Raw genomic sequence first — 23,686 nt, 5'->3', positions numbered from 1 at the left:
TCACACAGAATGACCTGTCAACCCTCACGCTGATGTCACAGCCAGGAGCTCTGCCACAGCATATAGGTATTGGGAAGAAAAGTTAGTGCACTGGATTATATCAGTGCCATGGACCCTCTCAATGTTAAAATGCTATGAGTCACACAGTAGGGTCTGTGACAAATAAGAATTCTGATTCCACTCAGTTCTTCATTTTTTTTTTAAGATTTATTTTATTTACTTCTCTCCCCTTTCCCCCCCAACCCCAGTTGACTGTTCTCTGTGTCTATTTGCTGCGTCTTCATTTGTTTGCTTCTGTTGTTGTCAGCGAAACGGGAATCTGTGTTTCTTTTTGTTGCGTCATCTTGTCTCAGCTCTCCGTGTGGGCGGTGCCATTCTTAGGCAGGCTGCATTTTCTTTCACGCTGGGCGGCTCTCCTTATGGGGTGCACTCCTTGCGGGGGACACCCCTGTGTGGCACGGCACTCCTTGGGCACATCAGCACTGTGCATGGGCCAGGTCCACACAGGTCAAGGAGGCCCAGGGTTTGAACCACAGACCTCCCATGTGGTAGATGGATGCCCTAACCACTGGGCCAAGTCCACTTCCCTCCACTCAGTTCTTAAGCTAGTGTCCAAAACCTTGGTTGAAATACAACTAAAGAGCAACTTCAGAGGGAGTCAGCATTGACCCTCTGCGTCCCTCCGTAATGACTGTCCCACTGTTAATGGCCAGTAATTCAGTGAACAAACACACATGGTGGAAGAAAGGAAGACTGGATGGAAAAATACACTATTATTAAGTGACCATTTTTAAATGGTAAGATATGAATATTTTCATACCTGTAATTATTATACTTAATACAAACATTAGTGAATTAATGTGTTAGAATGGATTGCCTAGGATTGAACTGATTCCACCAAAAAAAGGTTGCTTCTAATCAAGTAGAAATTCCTGTAGTATATATGGTAAATGCAGTGTCAGTTTACGCAGATCCATGGAGAATGAATTCACTGGCGATGTCAAGAAGATACTAGCAGGAAGCAGATGTGGTTCAAGTGACAGGGCTTCTGCCTATCATATGGTAGAACCTGGGATCAATCCCCGAGGCCTCCTGGGAAAGGAGTGCCGGTGCTTGGAGCCAAGTGCCTGTGCATTAAGCCAGTACCTGCGTGGCAATTCAAGCACCCATGCAGCCAGCCAAGTGCCCACGTGATGAGCCAGGGTCGATGCAGCAAGCCAAGGGCCTGAGCAAGTGAGTCACACAGCAAGATGATGATGCCAGGAAAGAGAGATGAAGGGAGAATCAAGGCGAGGCACAAAAGAAACCAGGAACTGAAGTGGCGCAAGTGAAAGGGAACCTCTCTCCACATCCGAGGTACCCAGTATTGAATCCTGGTGAAGCCTAGAAGAGAAAATGAGAAGAGAAGACAAAAACAGAAACAGACACAGAAGATCCCACAGAAAATGGACACAGACAGCAAAAACAGCAGGGTGGGAGCAGGGGAGGGGGGAAAAAAAAGAAGATACTAGTGAGGACTTCTGGGAACATGGTGGATTAGAAAGACATGGGACTCTCTCCTCTGCCAGAAAACTAGGTGGAGGACAGAGTGAAATGGACTAGAAAAAGATCTTCCAGGGTTTAGGACAGCAGGTGAAGGCCGGACACCACCCAGAACAGAGAGGGATGAAGGAGGGGCTACTACTGCTGGAACCTCCCCACACTAAAGACACTAGAATACTCAGGCTCTGAGCTGGCCACCCACAAAGGGGTCTCCAGGGATCTACCACCCCTGGCAAGGGGAGGAAGAGGGACACAGCCTAGGGCTGACAGCTTCTGACCCACCAATCTGGTCTGCTGTGTCCCACCACCCTTTCCAGGCTGGGTGAGAAAGCCCCGTTGTTTACCTTGGGACCCTAACTGAAATGGAGAAATCTGACACTCAGTCTCCCTCTCCTATGGCCAGGACTGATTGCTGAGGAGGCACCTCTGCAGGAAATGAGAGAGGGGGACACAGCATAAGGCTGGCTCAGTTTTTGACCCACAAATTTGGTCTGCACTGTCCCATGAGCCCCACCTGGCTGGAGAAGACATGCCATCATTGGCCTTGGGAGCCTGCAAAGGACTAAAGAGATCTGACCCTCTCGATCTACTTCTCTACTAAACAGGAATGACTGTTGAGGACACAGAGGGGAATGGAATCATTTCCTACCCAGGAAAAGGGAGGGGGCTACCAGAGAAGGCTGGAGAATTGTTTCTGAGGAAAAATCTCCAGGCAGGAACTTTTATCACATTGATCCAGTCTGTGTTACAGCAAGAACACTCCAACCAGGCACTGAACTGAAAGGGCTGCCAAAGAGTGCCATCTGCTAGCAGAACTAGGTAGTACACAGGAGAAAATGAAAAATAAGCATGTTAGAGAGGCTTTTGTTGGCCTTTATAGCTTCCCTCCCAAGGCCCTACGAAGCAAGTCTGCAACCCATAACTGGGTGTAGCACTTGGATACTACTGATGAATTCCAAAAATATATATTGGATTATGTTAGTAAACTGGTCTTTTTCTCTGGGCATATTAGATTATATTGAATTCAGAGGATTACATGATTAAATAATGGTCAAGGCTTTGATTGGGCCACATCAGTAGGATGTTGCATCCCTGCCCCATTGGGACGGGGACTCACAGAGAAAACGACACGGCAGAAAAGATGGCTGGAGTTTTTGAGCTGGAGCCCAGGAAATGAACACACAGGAGAACATCACCAAAGGAACAGAGACAGCCCCTTAGACACAGCAGAAGCCCCAAAGAGAGGACAGAGCTATTTGCCTGATAGTCTACAGCTGATCTTGTGGAAAGAGGCAAAGCCTAGAGAGCCTCAGAGTCTATAGCTGACCTTCTGGTGAAAACAGAGAAGCTGATCCTGGAAAGAAATGAACTGTGGGAAGACAGGATCCCAGGAGGCCTGAACGCTGGCAGACATCAGCAGACATCTTGCTCCAACATGTTGGAAAAGACTTTGATGAGGAAAGTAGCTTACAGTTTATGGCCTGGTAACTAAGCTTATACTCCAAATAAATATCCTTTATAAAGTCCAATACATCACTGGTATTTTGCATTAGCACCTCTTTGGATGACTGATACACTGGGTCCAGACCCCAGTTTTGACAACTAACATGGACAACCCTAACGATCCAGGTTGAACCAAGAATCAAAGAGCAGGACTAACTCGCAGCCTCCTGCCACTAAATCCCAAAATGAGAAAGAAACTGAGCATTTGAGTAAACTGCACCCTAACCAGATGCCTAGACATCGGCAAAACTTTTCAAGCCAGACTAAGAAAATGGAAGAATGGCCCAGGAAAAGGAATATATCAAAACCCCAAAAGAGATGCACAATTTGAGATAACTAGTTAACAAGATTGTACAAATTTCTGAAATTAATGAGATGAAAGACAATATGGCTAAAGAAATGAATGAGATCAAGAAGATACTGAACAAGCACAGAGAAATATTTGAAATTCAGGGGAAAAAAAGTAAAAAGAGCTGATGTGGGCGGCAGACTTGGTCCGGTGGTTAGGGCATCCATCTGCCACAGGGGAGGTCTGCAGTTCAAACCCCGGGCCTCCTTGACCAGTCTGGTGCTGGCCCATGCGCAGCACTGATGCGCACAAGGAGTGCCCAGCCACACAGGGGTGTCCCCTGCGTAGCAGAGCACCACACGCAAGGAGTGCATGCCGTAGGGAGAGCCACCCAGCGAGAAAGAAAGTGCAGCCTGCCCAGGAATGGTTCCATGCACACGGAGAGCTTACACAACAAGATGACGCAACAAAAAGAAACACAGATTCACATGCCGCTAACAACAACAGAAGCGGACAAAGACGACGCAGTAAATAGACACAGAGAACAGACAACAAGGGGGGAGGGGAGAGAAATAAATATAAATCTTTAAAGAAAAGAGCTGATGTGAATGAAAGACATAATAGGTGAGATCAAAAACACATTAAAGGCACACACAACAAACTTGAAATGACAGAAGAAATAATAAGTGATACTGAAGACAGAACAGCTGAAACTGAAGAAGAGAGAAAAAGGGAAAAAATGAGTATGAGATCAGGGAGTAGAATGACAACATGTCATAAGAGTTCAAAAAGGAGAAGAGAAAGGAAAAGGGGGAAAAGGAGTATTTGAGGAAAAATAGGTGAAAATTTCCCAACTCTTATTAAAGAAATGAACCTACATGTCCAAGAAGCCCATTGTACCCCAATCAGAAGAAATCCAAATAGACCTAGTCTATTCTACTCAGAAGGTCATAAATGTCAAAGATAAAAAGAAAATTCTGAGAGCAGTAAGGGAGAAGGGAAACATCACTTACAAGGGACACCCAGTAAAACTTCATACAGATTCTTCATGAGAAACCATGGAGGTGAGAAGACAGCAGAATGACACAATTATGAGACTGAAAGAGAAAAACTGGTGACCAAGAATTCAGCATCTAGCAAAACTGTCCTTTACATAGGAATATGGGTATAAAATATTCACAAGCAAAGAGAATCTAAGATAGTTCATAATAAAGAATCCATCTCAAAGGATATATTAAACGAAGCCTTAGAACCTGAAAGAAAAGACAGGAGGGAGAGGCTTGGAAGAGAGCAGAGAACAAAGAATAGCAGAAAGGATAACAACAAGAGTAAAAAGACAGACTAAAATCTGACATGACACATGAAGAAAATGGTAGAAATAAATAATGCATTTAAACTAAAATCAGGGAAGCAGACTTGGCCCAGTGGATGGGGCATCCGTCTACCACATGGGAGATTTGCGGTTCAAACCCCAGGCCTCCTTGACCCATGTGGAGCTGGCCCACGCGCAGTGCTGATGCACGCAAGGAGTGCCGTGCCACATGGGGGGAGTGCACCCCGTAAGGAGAGCTGCCCAGCGCGAAGGAGTGGCATCGCACAATGGAGAGCTGACACACAAGATGATGCAACAAAGAGAAACACAGATTCCCGTGCCGCTGACAACAGAAGGGGACAAAGAAGAACACGCAGCAGGTGGACACAAAGAGCAGACAATGGGGCGGGGGCGGTTGGGGAGGGAAAGGGAGAGAAATAAATAAAAAATAAATCTTTAAAAAAATAAAATAAAGTAAAATCATTGAACGTAAATGGATTAAACTCACCAATCAAGAGATATAAGCTGACAGGATGTATTAAAAAAAGGATGTGTCATTCATATGCTGCTTACCAGAGACCCACCTTAGACCCTGGGATACAAACTGGCTGAAAGTGATAGGCTGGAAAAAGATATGCCATCCAAATAGTAACCAAAAAAGAGCAGTGTTACCTATACTAATATTGGACAAAAGAGGTTATAAATGCAAAAAAGTCAGAAGAGATACAGAAGAGACCATTAAATATTAATAAAAGGGACAATCAACCAGGAATATGTAACAGACATAAATATCTATGCACCTGGGAAGCGGACTTGGCCCAGTGGTTAGGGCGTCCGTCTACCACATGGGAGGTCCGCGGTTCAAACCCCAGGCCTCCTTGACCCCTGTGAAGCTGGCCCAAATGCAGTGCTGATGCGCGCAAGGAGTGCCCTGCCACGCAGGGGTGTCCCCCGTGTAGGGGAGCCCCATGCGCAAGGAGTGCACCCCGAAAGGAGAGCCACCCAGCACGAAAGAAAGTATAGCCTGCCCAGGAATGGTGCCGCACACAGGGAGAACTGACACAAGTTGATGCAACAAAAAGAAACACAGATTCCCATGCCACTGACAACAACAGAAGCGGGCAAAGAACACGCAGCAAATGGACACAGAGAACAAAAAAACTGGGGAGGGGAAGGGGAGAGGAAAAAAAGAAAATCTGTGCACCTAACCAAGTTCCCTCAAAATACATGAAACACACTCTGGGAAAACTGAAGGGAGAAATAGGCATCCCTATAATAATCATTGGAGACTTCAACATACCTCTCACATCATAAGGTAGAACTAGACAGAAGATCAACAAGGAAATAGAGAACTTAAACAATAGGATAAGTTAAACCTAAAGGACATATACAGAACACAGCATCCAAACTCAGTGGGTTATACATTCTTTTCACATGCCCATAGATCCTCCTCTAGAATTGACCACATGTCAGGAAACAATACAGCTCTCAATAAATATGAAAAGATTGAAATTATGCAAAGCATCTTCTCCGATCATAAGGGAATGAAACTGAAAACCAATAACAGACAGGAAAAAGGTAAATTGGCAAATGTGTGGAGGCTAAACAACACACTCCTAAATAATCAGTGGGTCAAAGAAGAAATTACAAGTTAAAGTAGTAAATGTATTCAAACAAATGAGAAGGAGATCACAACTTATCAAAACTTATGGGATACAGCCAAGGCACCTATAGCAGTTTGATATGGTTATTGTTATAGGCTTGCAATAATTAACAAGCTGTAACTCAGTTTCCCCTGATATGCACTGGGGAAAGGCTAAACCCATCCCCCATAAGCCTATGTGTCTAAGGGCACAGCACTACCCCACAGGATAAACAAAGACACCACATACAGGCGGGAGTAAAGGGAAATGGAAACCTTCCCTACCTGCATATCAGAGGGAGATAAAATCCCTACAGATCAAAGAAACACCTGCTCCTGCAGCATGCCAAGAAACCATAACTCCCTAACCCACTCTCTCCTAGTCACTATCAGGGAAAAGTTTCACCTCTAGGGTTTCCCATTAGTCCCTGCACCTCACTCGAACCCTCAACCCCCTCCCATCAACTGTCATTTCCCCGCCTAGAAAAGTTCTGTATAAATTCAAGTGTTCCCCCTTCCATGCTGGTGTGGGGACTGAAGTCTGTTCTTCAGACCCCCTCTGTTGGGAGAGCTTCCCGATAAATTCTTTCTCTGCCTATGGTCTTATCAGTCTCCGCGTCCCAGTAACCGCCATTTTTCTCCAACATTGGGTGCCGAAATCCCGGGACTGGGGTCACGTTGAGACCGAATGACTAGTGAGGAATCTCCCCTCTGCCATGGCTGAACGCTCATCCAACACCGGACATCGAATCTCAGCTAGGTGAGTTAAGGATTTGTCCACCGGAGGATCCTGCGATTTCTCTCCTTTTCCACTGTCCAGGACAACCCAGTGGGAAAACCTAGTGCTAGGTCAGGATCCTCACCATTTCCCAAGGGCCACAGCAGGCAGTATGCCTCCATCCTTGTGGGAAGAAACCCCTTGGCTCTGGAGACTTCTGGCTCCAAGTGCTGTTTCCCGTTTCCTTGGAGATACCTGACGGATTCAGGGACACCTGTCTCATTCAGTATCTCCTCTGTTCTAGAGACCCTTAGTCTCGTCCCAGCCACCTAAACTGGGGAATTCAATTTCGGCCCCCCCAAAATCCACACCTATGGGCTGTCTCCTTTATAACCTTAAAACTCTGTACCGGGAAGGAGACATCAGGCCTAAAAACTCATTTTCTATTCAACCTCTGTGTGGCCACAATACAAATTGGACAATGAAAGCCAATGGCCAAAAAAATGGCACTTTCAATTTCCAAGTTCTCCTAGACTTAGAGAACTTTATCCAGTGCACTGGCAGATGGTCAGAGATCCCTTACATTCACTCATTCCTTTTCCTTCTTTTCCTTCTTCTGCCAATACTGTTCTTCCTACCATATTCTTCTTTTATACCAGAAACCTCCTCAGAAATCTTCCTCATCACTTCCAACCACTAAAACTTCTGAAAACTCCAACTTTGATCCCTTAGATCACACACACACCCCTACCGCCTCCATATAATCCTCCAGGGTTATGTCTGGACTCACCCTGCACCCCTTCTTCCTACCCTCCCTTTGTCGATGCTGCCTTCTCCCCTCCTCTTAGGTGCTTGCAGAGAATACCCCCCCTTATTCTGCATTGCAGCCCCCCACCTCCATCAGCACGCAGGCTCCTAACTCCACACCAGATGCCAACTCCTCTCTCGCCCCTCTGGGAGCTGAAAGAATAGGCAGAACATACAATCCTTTCTCACTCTCAGATTTAAGCCCTGATACAGAGCCAGTTAATATCTTTCTCTTGCAACCTCTACATCATTCTTTCCACCTGTGTATCCCCAGAAAAAAGGACGCATTTGATTTGCAGCCCAAGCCCTTGCAAATACCCTAAACCAACAAAATGCTGCCAACAGCCCTGTCAGAGCCACAGCAGTCCCCCACAAAAAACCTAGCTGTACATCCTCCACCCTCCAGAGTTCCTGACACACACTCCACTCAAGGCAAGTACCAAAAAACCCACCAAGGCCATGCTTCAAAGGCAAAAAGCCTGGGCACTGAGCCAAGCAGCACCCAAACCACAGCCTCTTCCAAGGCCGTTCCTGCTGTGCAAGCAAGAAATCCACCGAAAGTCTGACTGTCCCCAGGCCTCTCAAGGCAAAAGGGCATCGTTACCCAGTCAAACCCAACCCCTGGCTTCAACCTCCCAGACCTTCTGGAACCAGCAACAGATGATTAAAGGTACCCTAGAAACTGTGCAGACCCCACACCCATCTCCACAGCAGAACTACAGGTAACTCTGGTGGTAGCAGGTAAGCCAATTTCATTTCTTATTAATATGAAAACCAATTACTCTGCTCTTCCCAAAATCCCTAAACCCTTAACTCACTCCTCAGTCTCAAAGGTGAAAGTCAATAGTTTCACAACCCATCTTTTATTGACTCCAGGAAAAAGTCACCTGTTCACCCACTCACTCCCTCCTCTGCTCCCCCTTTTTCCATCAAACTGTCAGTCCTAAAATCTAAAATACTAAAGATCCTACCATTGCTGCCCATCACAAACCAGTCACAGTTCAACTAAAAAATCCTACCCACATCCCATTCAAACCCCAATATTCTGTCATTCGTGATACCCTGCAAAGTATCAAACCTACAATTACCTCTTACAAATAAATCTTTAGATTACTCCTGAACTTTAAATCTAAGTGCCCTCCTAAAAAAGTAATAATCCAAAATACATGTGCTAAATAACTATCTAGGGAAGCGGACTTGGCCTAATGGATAGGGTGTCTGCCTAACACATGGAAGGTCTGCGGTTCAAACCCTGGGCCTCCTTGACCCATGTGGAGCTGGCCCATACACAGTGCTGATGCATGCAAGGAGTGCCGTGCCACGCAGGGGTGTCCCCCGCGTAGGGGAGCCCCACGTGCAAGGACTTTACCCCGTAAGGACAGCCGCCCAGAGCAAAAGAAAGTGCAGCCTGCCCAGGAATGGCTCCGTACACATGGAGAGCTGACACAACAAGATGATGCAACAACAAAAAAAGAAACACAGATTCCCGGTGCCGCTGATAAGGATAGAGGTGGTCACAGAAGAACATACAACAAATGGACAGAGAGAGCAGACAACTGCATTTATTGTGCTCAAATATTCCTAATTGTTGCTGATTACTAATAAACATGTTTACAAAAACAAGATTGCATATTACAAGCAACACTGATTACAAAAAAATCTTGAAAGCAGTAAAAATAGCCATACCAAAGGAGTAAAAATTATGAGTCAAATTAATGACCATTATGTTTCTGTCTGCATTCCATAACTATTTTTGTGTTTGTCTGTTTGTTCACTGGCAGTATATATTTTAATACCTCTGGATAGTAATGTCAATTCCTAAAAAAAACTCTATTCAAATGGCCAAAAATTAAACAAGCACGTATATTAATATCTAGGTATAAGTAATGAAAATTCTAAGTCTTAACTGATAAAACTGCTACAAATCTCTTCATGAAAAATGGTTCTCACATAAATTAAAAGGAAGTTTATTTTTCTTCAAAGAATAAAATGTAAGGTATTAAAAGAAGTAAAAAGTTTGTAGGAATGCTGACTGAAATTTAATAAGTTTATTCAAGAAAGTGTGTTTTGTCCTAAGATAAGATGGCTGGTTTTCATGAAATCAGAATGGAAGTATGTAAGACAAAAGTTGAATGCACAAGGCAAGTTGTAGAAGGTATTGTGGTAGCATTAAGTAAAATAACGTGTTCTGTAAAGGCAGAGTTTGTCTTGAAGTAACTATACTCTATGAGGTTATAAATAATTATAAAAAGTTTGTAAAAGCATTGTTAAAACTGAAATATTCAAATGGCTAATTGCAAAAATCATTATTAAACAGAAACTAAATTGATGATTAAAAGCCACCTCAATCTGCATATTATAGTGGTAATAGGGAAAAATAATGTTGATTCTATTAAAAATCTTAAGTTTTCATAAAATAATAAAAACGGAGTTTTTTTCTGCACTGCTAAAATAAAATACCTGTTAATTAATGTAATCATTATAATTAGATGTTCTAAAAAATTTACTTTAAAACAGTTTTCAAAATCATTTAGTAACTTATATAAGTAGGGTGTATAGAATGTATTTTATTGTTAAGGATCTTCAGAGCCTTAAATAGGCAAATAATTAAAACAAACTACAAAGTCCTGACTGTCTACATTCTTAAATGGTGTTTAGTTAAATAAAACAAAAAAACTGTACCCTCTGTTGTAACTGATGAAGTACAATGTTTTCTCGTATTAAGGTACTGAAAACAATTCCTCCCTCATTCAGCTCAGATATTAGAATCATTATATGTGTTAATCAGAAAAAGTTGTGCATAGAAATGAAAGCCCGCCCCTTCCTCAGCAGGCTGCTTTTAAAACAATAACAGAGGCTCAAGCAGCAAGGGGGTGGATCTTAACCTACCCTGTGAACTGGATGGAGCCAGTACCAATATTAGCTTTGGGTGGGGTTTGTGGCAAAGGCAATTCTCTAAACAAATACCACTTGAGTTTTAGTCACAATTACGAGAAGAAAACAAAGCACAAAACAAGAAAAATGAACTGTTGTAAACTGCCCTCTGTGGAAAAGAAAAATCTGTGAAAAAACATCTGAAACACCTGCCAGCAGTAACAGGCAACTGTCTACCATGTCCCTGCCCCTCCTCTAACATCTCTTGAGACTGTTAAGGCAGATGCCCTCGTGAAAGTCCAGAGCCATACCATTGAAACCCAAAAGCAGCAGAGTGAATCCACCAAAAAAACACAAATATCATGGATACCAGACCTGGCAGTGCCTAGGGTAGCAGTTCCCACTGCCTGTCAGTTGCCAGCAGCTCATGAACATCACCCATGAGTGTCCATCGTGCTCACTCCAATGACTGTAACAATCACCTCACTGGATGAAACATACTGGCCGAGCACAGACTCCAGCAGCACGATGGCAAGTGGATGACATCCGTCCCCTCCCTCTCTCATAAGGCGCAAGATAAGCTTTCAGTGCTGCAAACACTGCAACAGGACTCCTGTAACCAGATCCTTACAGCAATAAACTAAGTCTAACCCACAAGTTAAAGTGCCAGCTGCTCCAAGCCCAAAAGGGAAAGTAATAATTGTTGTTGCTGCCTATGCTTCAAACTATATAAACTGGGGGAAATGTGGTCATTTTGATCACCGCACTGCTCTATGCAGCTCTGCTGGTTGGGACTCTTAAATCCATAAAAAATCACTCAAAAACACTGTTATGAAACCACAGTTAATAATCTGCAGTCTTTTATTCCAACTAAAACTCTATATGTATAAGCCCATCAAATCATGTAATTTCACTGTCAACCATTAATGCCACTAATGTTTAATGCTGAATATATAATCTTATTATTCCTTCTCCTCAGACTCCTGGAGGCAATAATCTCACAGACCACCCAAATTTCCTAATCAATTCATAACCTTTCCACAATTTTAACTCTCACTCCTCCTATCAGCAGGTCCATACATCTTCCATGCAATAACTCAGTTTATTCAGACAGCCATCCAAGATGTCACCCATGATCATCTTCTTCTCCAATTCATACCCCGAATCATACAGCCAACAACCCAGGAATACGTAAATGGTGTCTTTCTGCTGTGTGAACAATGTCAACCCCTACGGGACCTGAAACGACAGTCTACTATACAGGATGGAAGGAAACGTCTTTCCTCCACCCCTTGATGGCAGGAAGTAGCCAAATCAAGCAGATGCTCCAAATCCCCTTACCCTCCCATCCTGCCTAGTACCACACACCCCAAAACCAAGGTTCTCCTATATATAGATAGAGAGAGAGTTAGAAACATTAGAGGCTTCCAATAATTAGCAAGCTATAGCTCAGTTTCCCCTGATATGCATTGGGGAAAGGCTAGCCCCATCCCCCATAAGCTTATGTGTCTAAGGGCATGGCATTTCCCCACAAGTTGAACAAAGAAAGCTTAGACAGGAGTAAAGGGAAATGAAACCTTCCCAACTTGCATATGAGAGGGAGATAAAATCCCTACAGATCAAAGAAACATCTGCTCCTGCAGCATTCCAAGAAACCATAACTCCCTAACCCACTATCTCCTAGTCACTATCAGGGAAAAGTTTCACCTCTAAGGCTTCCTATTGATCCCTGCACTTCACTCCGACCCTCAACCCCCTCCTACCAACTACCATGTCCCCACCTAGAAAAGGTCTGTATAAATTCAAGTCCCCCCTTCCAGGAGTGGGTTGAAGTCTCTCTTCAGAACTCCACCATGCTGGTGGGGAACTGAAGTCTGTTCTTCAGACCCCCTCTGTTGGGAGAGCTTCCCAATAAATTCTTTCTCTGCCTATGGTCATATCAGTCTCTATGTCCCAGTAAGCGCTGTTTTCTCCAAGAGTTATGAATTCCAAAATAGATATTGGATTATATTTGTAATCTGGTCTGTACCTGGACATGATTAAGTTATGACTAGGGCTTTGATTTGGCCATGTCATTAGGCATGGCCCCACCCAGGGGGTGGGAACTCACAGATGAAAGGCATGGAAAAGGACAGACTTGGGGGTTTTTATTATTCGAGTTTTGATGGTAGAGATTGATGCTGAAGCTGGAGCCCCAGGTACAGAGACAGAGCCATTCATCGGATAGTCTAGAGCTGACCTTGTGGAGAGAGGCAAAGACTAGAGAGCCTCACAGTCTACAGCTGACCTTGTGGAGAAAACAGAGGACCTGAGCCCAGAGGAACCCAGGAAGCCTAAACCCTTGCAAACATCAGCAGCCATCTTGCTCCAACACATAAAAATAGACTTTGCTGAGGGAAGTTACTTATGCCTTATGGCCTGGTAACTGTAAGCTCCTAACACAAATAAATACTCTTTACAAAAACCAACCAATTTCAGGTATATTGCATCAGCACCCCTTTGGCTGACTAAAACAGCAAACTTGAGAGTGAAATTTATACCCCTAGAAGCCTGTATTAAAAAAGAAAGGCTAAACTCAAAGAATTAAATGAATAAAATGAATAACAGGAGAAACTAGGAAAGAACAGCAAACCAATCCTCAAAGCAAACAGAAGAAATAATAAAGATTAGATTTGAAATAAATGAAATTGAGAAAAATAAAATATAGAAAATCAAAACCAAAACCTGGTTTTTTGAGAAGATCAGTAAAATTCACAAACCCCTAGCAAGATTAACAAAGAAAAAAAAGAACCTAATAAATACAATTTTCAGTGACAGGGGGAAGTTATGACTGACCCCACAGAACTAAAAGGGATCATAAAATGATATTCTGAAAAACTGTATGCCAACAAACTAAACAACTTAGATGAAATGGGCAAATTCCTAGGAATGCACAACCTTCATTGACTACAAGAACACTACAATGACACTACAAGAAGAACTATAAGAACTTAACAAGCCAATCACATTTAAAGACACTGAAACTGTCTTCAAAAATCTCCCAACAAAGAAAACTCCAGGATCATTTGGCTTCACAGGTGAATTCTACCAAATAGTTCAAAAAGAATTAACACCAGTCCTGTTTAAACTCTTCCCAAAAATTGAAGAAGAGGGAAAATAACCCAACACCACCGTAATACCAAAGCCAAATATGAACACTGTAGGGAAAATAAAATTACAGACAAATCTCTCTAATGAATACTGATGTAAAAATTCTCAGCAAAATAATTATAAATTAAATCCAGCAGCATATCAAAAGACTTATACTGGCGACGGACTTGGCCCAGCGGTTAGGGCGTCTGTCTACCATATGGGAGGTCCGCTTTTTAAACCCCGGGCCTCCATGTGGAGCTGGCCCATACACAGTGCTGATGCGCGCAAGGAGTCCATGCCATGCAGGGGTGTCCCCCACTTAGGGGAGCCCCACGCGCAAGGAGTGCTCCCTGTAAGGAGAGCCGCTCAGCGCGAAAGAAAGTGCAGCCTGCCCAGGAATGATGCCACACACACGGAGAGCTGACACAACAAGATGACGCAACCAAAAGAAACACAGATTCCTGTGCCACTGACAACAACAGAAGCAGACAAAGAAGAAGATGCAGCAAACAGACAGAGAACAGACAACTGGGGTGGGGGAAAGGAGAGAGAAATGAATAAATAAATAAATCTTAAAAAAAAAAAAAAAAGACATACATCACAACTAAGTGGGATTTATTCCTGTTAGGGAAGGCTGGTTCAACATAAGAAAATCAATCAATGTAATACACCATGTTAACAAACTGAGGGGGAAAAAAACATGATCACCTCAATCGAGGCAAAAAAAGCATTTGTCAAAATACAGCATCCTTTCTTACAAAAACATTTCAAAAGAGATGAGTAGAAGGAAAATTCCTGAATACAATTAAAAGGACAGATGGAAAACCTACAGCTAACATCTTATCCAGTGGGGAATGGCTGAAAGCTTTCCCTCTAAGACCGGAGTAAGACAAGGATGCCCACTAGCACCATTGTTATTCAACATTGTAACAAAAGCTCTAGGTAAAGCAATTAGAAACCAAAAAATAAATAAAGGCATCCAAATAAGAAAAGAAGTAGTAAAACTCTACTTGTGGATAACATGATCTTATATTTAGAAAATTCTGAAATGTCTACAACGAAGCTACTGGAGTGGCAGGCAACAAGATCGACATGAAGACATCAGTAATATTTTTCTACACTGGTATTGCACAATCTGAGGAGGAAACCAGGGGAAAATTCCATTTACAATAGCAAGAAAAAGACTCAAATACAAAGCAATCAATTTAACAAAAGAAGTACAGGACCTATATGGAGAATATTACCAAACAATGCCAAAATAAAGTTAAAATGACGTAAATCATTGGAAAGACATTCCATGTTCATGGACTAGAAAACTAAACATCATAAAGATGTGACTCCTACCCAAACTGATTGACAGATTCACTGCAATATCAATCCAAATGCCAACAGCCTACTTTAAAGAATCAAAAAAAGACAATTACAAAATCATTTGGAAGGAAAGCAATCTAAAATGAAGAGCGACATAGGAGGAATTTCACTGCCTGGTCTTGAAACATATTACAAAGCTACAGTGGACAAATCAGCATGATACTGCCATACAGAGAGAGACATCAATCAGTGGAAAAGAACTGAGAGTACAGGAATAAACCCTCACACATCTATGGTCAACTAGTTTTTCACGAGCCTACAAAGTCTGTGTTAATAGGAGAAAAACACTCTTCAACAAATGCTGCTGGGAGAACAGTTGTCTATAATTGAAAGAATTAAAGAGGACCTCTATCTCACTCCCTATACAAGAATCAACTCAAATTGGATCAAAGACCTAAATATAAAAGCAAAGACCATGAAACTACTAGAAGAAAAGGTAGGGAAGCATCTTAAAGTCTTTGTGGTATGTGAAGTTTTTTAGACCTTAACATACAAAGCACAAACACCAAAGAAAAATTAGATAAATGGGTCCTCTTCAAAATTATATATTTTTGTACTTCCCACGACTTTGTCAAAAGGGTGAAAAAACAGCTAATTCAACGGGGGAAAATACTTAGAAATTACATGTCCAATAAGGGTTTAATATACAGGATATAGAGAGAGATGTTACAACTCAACAATAAAAAAACAAATGATCCAACTATAAAATGGCAAAAGACATGAACAGATATTTGTCCAAAGAAGAAACACAAATGGCAAAAAACACATGAAAAAATATGCAATGTCATTAATGACTAGGGAAATGCTAAATCAAAACTAGATATCATTTCACAGCTATCAGAATGGCCACTATTAAAAAGTCAGAGAACTACAAGTGTTGGAGAGGATGTGGGAAAATAGGAACACTTATTCACTATTGGTAGGAATGCAGAATGGTACAGCCACGGTGAAGGACTATTTGGCAATTCCTAAAGAAGTTGAATATAGATTTGTTACGTGACACTGCAACACCACTATTGGGTATACACCCAGAAATATGAGAGCAGTGACATGAATGGACATCTGCACACCTACATTCATAGTGGCGTTATTCACAATTGCCAAAAGATGGAAACAACCTACATGTCCATTAGCCAATGAATGGATAAACAAACTATGATGTATTTATATGATGGAATATTAGGCAGCAGTATGAAGAAATGAAGTCATAAACCATGTGACAACATGGATGACCCTAGAGGACAGTATGGTGAGTGAAGCAAGCCACATCCAAAATACAAATACAGGAACCTTGTATTGCTATGGCTTACATGTATTGTGTAACATAATGTATGATTCCATTTATATGAAATGTAAATATAAATCAATTTATAGAGGAAAAAATGTATTTGTGCAAAAATAGCTATGGGATCTCTGGACAGCGGAAGCATAGAGAGATAGAGAGGTGATGGATTTTCTTATTTGATATTTCATTTATTATTATTATTACTGAAATAATGAAAATGCTCTAATGATGACTGAGGTGATCAAAGCACAGCTATGTGACAGTGCCGAATACCACTGATTGTGTACTGTGGATGAATTGTATGATTTAAAAAAAACCCGAAAAACAAAAAAAGACAAACAGTAATTAAAAATGGGAAAATATGTGAATACACATTTGCAAAAGAAGAAACGTTCCATTCTTTTAATCACAAGGGAAATACACATTAAAATCTGCTATATTTACTAGAATGGCTAAAATCAAGAGACATAATACCAACTGTTAAAGAAGATGTGGAAAAACTGGAGCCCTCATACATTGCTGGTGAGAATGCAAAATGGTGCTGCCACTTTGGGAAACATTTTATCAGTTTCTTAAAAATATAAACACCATAATTCTTGCTAATTCCACTTCAAAAAAATCTATCCAAGACAAATGAAATCCATGCAATGATTCCTAGGGCAAGTGCATGGCAGCCAAAACTGGAAGAAAAAAAAAAACACCCATGAATCTCTATTAGCTTGTGCATAGGTAACAAAAGGTGGTACATCCATAAATAGATCTGCACCTTCAACTATCTAATTTCAAGCACATACCCCGCTCCAAGCTATCCTTGGAAGTAACCCCACAGGGCCTGTCCACACCCTACCTGGAGGGTACGCAGGCCTCTACAGGACTAACTTTAGTACTGATTATAGACTCAAATAGAAGGACAGAAGAGCCCTGTGTAGGGAAACCACAACTGATTCCAATTCTGTCACTCTGGGGAACATAAATTCCAAAGAAGGGACCACTGGCAAGGCACCAAACTCTTGAGATATCTGCCCTCACTCAAGCATCTGGATGCCTCCAGAACCCTCAGGAGCCCAGCTATTTGGGGTACAATCTACTTTGGCAGTCAAAGAGATCCTGCTGAGACATGCATAAGCATTACTTCTGGGATGACCTCTGGACTCACCTCACTCGGAAGTACCTTAGCCATATAAACTCATTTGTCTTTATCTTTTCCCCATTTTGGTCAAGGTCTTTTTCCAGTTGCATTGCTGGCTGGTGCTTGGTAGTAATCCCTCAGTGCTAAGGAGTCTCATACCCTGGAGTCATGTCCCACACTGGGGGGAAGGTATAGTATTTATACTATATGTGGCTTAGAGAGAGGCCACATTTGAACAACAAGGAGGCTACCAGGAGGCAATTCTCAGGCACCCTGTAACACTAGGCTAAGTTTCAGTTTCGAGTGTAAAGGTTCATAAGCACAGTCATCAATATCAAGTGTCCATCAGTAGAACATCCTCCTTCACTAGTCACTGCTCCTGTACTCAGGGGATTCTTGCTGACCTTAGAAAAAGTGGCAGAGCTCCCCAGGATTGGAATTTGATATTCCTTCGGTTATTGTATGAATCTCCATCCACCGTGGCAATGCCCCATAAACACACATTTATATGCCTTATATGTATGCCCAGGGGAGCTTCCTCCATGTTATCCCATCACTGACACCTGCAAAAATCATCCTTCCCTGCCACAGACAGAGAACCAAAAGTGCTGGAGAGGACGTGGAGAGATAGGAACACTTATTCACTGTTGGTGGGAATGCAGAATGCTACAGCCACTGTGGAGGACTGTTTGGCAGTTCCCAAAGAAGTTGAATATAAACTTCCCACATGATGCTGCAATATCACTACTTGGAACATAGCCAGAAAATCTGTAGCAGGGACACAGACATATCTGCACACCAATGTTCATAGCAGCATTATTCGCGATTGCCAAAGTTGGGAACAACCCAGGTGTCCATCAACTGATGAATAGATAAACTGTGGTGTATTCACGTGATGGAACATGATGCAGCAGTAAGAAGAAATGAATTCAGAAAGCATGTGACAACATGGATGAATCTAAAGGACATTATGTTGAGGGAAGCAAGCCAGACACAAAAGGACTATATGACTGCGTTACTATGAACCAAATATATCGTGTAATACATTGTATGATTGAAAAAAAATTTATATGTATCCAATATATATAATTTAGAAATGTATGTTTTTATTCGTGTTTTCTTTTTTAAAACTATTATTTATATAGTCAATTATTAAATGTACAAAATAAAGTTAAAAAAAGGAAAAAGTGAGGTTACACTGAAGAGTTGAGAATTGGAGATTTAAATGTGATTTGTTACTCAAGAAAAAGAGGTAACGAAAGAGATAATCTGTTCTATGAAATTGAACAAATGTATGTTCACACTACAAAATGTTAATATAATATCACTTATGCTAAGTGAAAGAAACCTGATGCAAAGTACAACATATTGCATGATTCCATTTATAGAAAATGTAAATCAGTTTATAAAGATGAAGTTAGATTTGTGGTTATGTAGGGCTGGGGAAGGACTGCTAAGGGGCATAGGGTTTTTCTTGTTAGAGTACTGAAAATGTTCTAAAATATTTTATGGTGATGGATGCACAACATTGTGATAATACTAAAATCCACTGGTTATACACTTTGGATAGACTGTATGGTATGTGAATATATCTCAATAAAACTGCTTAAAGCATAAATAATTGTGCTAGAAAAGCCAGAAATAGAAGCTATTTCCAGCAGGGAAAACAGATAGAGGAGTGAAGAATTTTATTAGTTTATTTTTCTTATTATTGAAATAATAAAAATATTCTGATGACTGAGGTAATGAATGCACATCTATGTGATTATACAAATGCTATGCACTGGACACTTTGAATGAATTGTATGCTTTATTAACATTTATCAATAAAACTGATTTGTTTAAAAATACAGGTGTATCAAGAAAATTAATTTCTTTGAAAAATTAAAAAAAAAAAAAAAGACTACTAATCCTCATCCAAAAATGTCATTGCTAAGGTTTTGGTATAAAACTTTCCCGGATTTTTCCACTGAGAATAGCATTATATTCTTCCTGATCATACTTAGGATCTGCAGAATGACAGTGCATTAGGAGAACAGTGTGGTCATCTGCATGGAAGTGACGGGACACCCAGCAGTCCTCCAGGGTGGCAACCCTGTGAAAACCACCTGCAGAAGTTCAGAGGGAATTGCAGGGGACAAAAGAAGGGCCTGGGGGTTGAGAAGGTCCAGCCCATCTGTCCTAAGAGCAGCTGCTCCACAGCCCTCAACTGCTCCCCTAGAACAGCCCTAAACTCTTCTAAGAGGCTGAGAACAGTAAACACAGAGGCTTCCTCTTCAGCCCGGCTCCTTTAAGGCCAGTTGGGTGACTGCTCTTGGCAGACAAAGAAGGGCAAGAATGGTGTCCCCAAGTCACCCAGTCACCTCCCTGCCAAGGAGAGGCTCCCTGGAGCTCCTGGAAATACTCAGCACACCCCTGGGCTCCCTCAGCAGCCTCGGGCAGGTGGCCTGACCAGCAGGCGCCCTTCCCCAGTCTGTGCAGAGGGTCCTAGCAGGCACCCAAATCCAGTGGCCCCCACTGGCCAGCTGCCCTCCTCCAGCCCTAGCAATCTACCACCTTAGCAAGAGTTCACCAACCATTTCCACCCAGCATGACTCCAAGAAATCAAACACTTAAGAAAAGCTGTAACCACTACCAAAAGGAAAAGAGTGTTCCTGGGACCATGGGGAGCTCTGAGGGAAGCCAAGGCTGAAGTTGTCCCAGGGCTTCTAGTGCAGCCACAGCCAGGAGGGGACACAGTGGGAGTGGGCCCTAGAACCCAGACCTCACCTGCCTTGTGGAATTTCAGAGAGCAGAAAGGTGTAAAACAGGAAAGACAGATAATTAAAGGCTCAAGTGACCCACCAGGGCTTTGACCCAAAGAATGCAAGTGCTTAAGAGGAGGAGGGGCCCACACCTGCAGACCACTGGGGAAGGATACACACTTTTAGTTGCAAACTGTTGTGATCCCTGCAAAACTCCCAGGCTGGACACAAACCTACACCCAGATGCCCCTCCCGGGAGGGGTCCCCATTCACTGGGCTCCCTGCAGGCACACACCAGGTGTCAGTCACGCTCCCCCTGGGCCTTCCCAGGAGCCCTTCCCCTGGGAGCGATCAATTCCCCTCAGCAGTAACCCCTTTAAGAGCCAGCTGCTGCAGGCCAGGCCCTGAGCCTGACCTTCCCAGGTGGGAGAAGAAAGTCAAGCAGCCTCTGCCTGGCTCCAGAGGAAAATTTGAAGTGTAGGGACTGGGAAGGGGCCACTGAAAGGGGAAGGAACCCAAGCAAGTGGAAGGGTCAGGAGGGCGGAGGGAGGGGCAAAGGGGTGGACCATTGGGGGACCCTGGGGAATGCAGTGAGGGAAGGGGCACTGTGGAGGGGGAAAAGGGACCATGGAGGGGAGGAGGTACCAAAGGGGTGGAGGAGCGGTCATGGGGTGGCAGGAAGGGCTGTGGGGGGCAGGAGAGACCAAGGGGAGGCAGTAGGAAAAATGGTGGGGGCAGGAGGAACTGTGGGGATGAGGAGGGACTGTAGGGGGGAGGAGTGAGTGTGGAGGGAGGAGGGACCATGGGGGGAACAGGGGTAGGGGTCATGAGAGGGAGAGACCAATGAGGAGGAGAGAGAGGGCAGGGATAACATGGGGGGACGGACCTTCAAAGAGGAGGAGGGATTTGGAAGGGCAAGAGGGACCGTGGAGGGACAGGAAGGGATATGGGGGGGGAAGAGGGTCCATGGGTGGACAAGAGAGACAGCGGGAGAGAGGAAAGATGGTAGGGGGCAGGAGGGACCGTGGGGGAGGAGTGTGGGTGGGAAGGATCATGGGAAGGAGGAACCATAGAGGAGGATGGGCTTTGGGGTGGGTTCAAAGGTAATTGTGGAGTGAGGGACCTTAGGAGAGGAGGAGGGACTTTGGGAGGGCAGGAGGGACCCTGGGGAACCCAGGAGGGACTATGGGGGAGGAGGGAAGGAAGGTGTAGAGGAGGGACTTTGAAGGGGCAGGAAAGACCTTGAGGATGAGGAGGGACGCTGGTGAGGAGGGACCCTGGGGAAGTGGGAGTGAACATGAGGCTAAAGGGAGCACGGGTGGCAGGAGGGAACATGGCGGTGGGAGAGGAGGAAGAGTGGGGGGAGAGGAGGGACCTAGGAGGGCAGGAGGGATCACGGGGGGGGGGGGGGCAGGACAGACCATGGGGAGGCAGGAGGGGACCTTGGGGGTGAGGAGGGAACTTGGGGGAGGCAGGAGGGTCCGTGGGAGGAGAGACCATGGGGGTAGGAGGGATCCTGTAGGATAGGAGGAACCTTAGGGGAACAGGAACCGTGGAGGAGAGCAGCGACAGTAGGTGGGGGACCAGGAGGGGCCATGGGGAGGACAAGAGGGACCGTGGTGAGGGCAGGAGGACCGTGGGGGGGAACGGGGGACAGTGGGGGAGAAGATGACCATGGTGGGGGAAAGGAGGGACTGAGGGAGGGAGGAGCGGGCCGCCCTTCCCGTGGGCCGCGGGACCCTTATTCTGACAGAGGGCCCCGCGCCGCAGGCCAGTCGGGCTGGGCCGAGACCCCCGACTGCACCCTGCGCCCCCCACCCCGCGCCGCCCGCGGAAGCAGCGCCCCCACCCGGCGCGGCCCTGCCTGGTCCCCTACAGGCCGTGAGGAAGCAGAACCCGGGCGCCCCGTACAACTTTCCGGGACCCGGGAGCCGCGCACAACTTTCCGGGACCCGGGAGCCGCGCACAACTTTCCGCCCCCCGCGCCCCGCAGGCAGCCAGCAGGAACTTTAGGGGTCACGGCGCGGGCGCCCCCTCGACGCAGCAAGGGGAGGCTCGCTCGCCCGCTTTTCCGCGCCTCTGGGGGTCCCCGCCCACCTGCGCCCCGCCCCCGACGCCAAGTTGGGTCCCCAAACTTACCGTTACCGTGGGGTGGGTCCACAGGCGGGGTCCCTGTGCGATGGGCCGCGTGCTTCCGCAGTCCCCACGCCGGCCTACACGTCCTCCTACCCGGAACACGCCAGCAGGTTCTCGCGAGCTTCCCAAACACCGTGAGCTCCCCAAACACCGCGAGCTCCCCAAACACCATGAGCTCTTAGAAGAGCCCCCATGACGTGGACTGGGCGGGGCTTGAGGGGCGGAGCTTCTACACCAGCGCCTGGGCCAATGAGGTCCTGCCTGCTCAGGGTCTCCACGCCCCTAAGGGGGAGGGGCCCTACCCTTGACTGAAAGCATGAGGCACCCAATCACATGCTGTCCTACATGCTGGCAAAAATCAAACTCGTATATCAATAATGATCAATCCGAGGAGGAAATCAAGAAAAAATATAACATTTAAAATAGTAACTAAAAAAAATCACATACATAGGAATGAATTTAACTAAAGATGTAAATGACTTAGAAACAGAAATCTATGGAACACTGTTAAAGGAAATCAAGACATAAATAAATGGAAGAATATTCCCTGTTCATGGAAAGGAAGAATAAATATCATTAAGATGTCTATCCTATCCAAACAAATCTACAGACTTAATACAATCCCTAAAAAAATCAACACAGCATTTTTTAATAAACTGGAAAAACTACCTATGGGATTTATTTGGAAGGGCAAAAGGCACTGAATAGCCAAAGACATATTGAAAAGAGAAAATCCAGTCAGAGGAATCACACTAGTTGACCATAAAACATGCTAAAAAGCTACAGTGATTAAAAACTGCATGCTGTTGTCACAAGGATAGACATACTGACCAACGGAAGTGAATTTAGAGTCCTGATACAGATCCTCGCATATATAGTCACCTCATTTTCAACAAGGACACCAAGCCCACTCAACTGGGAGAGAATGGTCTCTTCAACAAATAGGCATCCCAGAAGGAGAAGAAAAGGAAAAGGGGACAGAATGAGTGTTGAAGGAAATAATAGCTGAAAATTTCCCAAACTTATTCAGGGAGATGGATGTACATGTCCAGAAAGCACTACACACTCCAAACAGCATAAACCCCAACAGGCCTACCCCAAGATATATACTCTTCAAATTATCCAATGCTCTAGACAAAGAAAAATATGGAAGGAAGCAAGAAAAAAGAGAACCATCACATACAAAGGAGGTTCCATAAGAT

At 44.2% G+C, this 23,686-nt stretch overlaps 1 long non-coding RNA gene across 1 annotated transcript in view; it reads right to left on the bottom strand.

The window, feature by feature from the left end:
* LOC131276703 (uncharacterized) overlaps positions 1 to 22,655 on the bottom strand; it is a 102,416-nt gene extending 79,761 nt beyond the window's left edge. The window contains exon 1 of the long non-coding RNA XR_009184100.1: positions 22,488 to 22,655. This is a non-coding gene — a long non-coding RNA (uncharacterized lncRNA). The remainder of the gene's footprint in view (positions 1 to 22,487) is intronic.
* Between the last annotated feature and the right edge of the window lie 1,031 nt (positions 22,656 to 23,686).

This window comes from Dasypus novemcinctus, chromosome 30 (genome assembly GCF_030445035.2).
Source record: "Dasypus novemcinctus isolate mDasNov1 chromosome 30, mDasNov1.1.hap2, whole genome shotgun sequence".
NCBI classification, from domain to species: Eukaryota; Metazoa; Chordata; class Mammalia; order Cingulata; family Dasypodidae; genus Dasypus; species Dasypus novemcinctus.
Note: the sequence above shows the minus strand (reverse complement) of the source record. Positions and strands in the feature narration are given on the sequence as shown.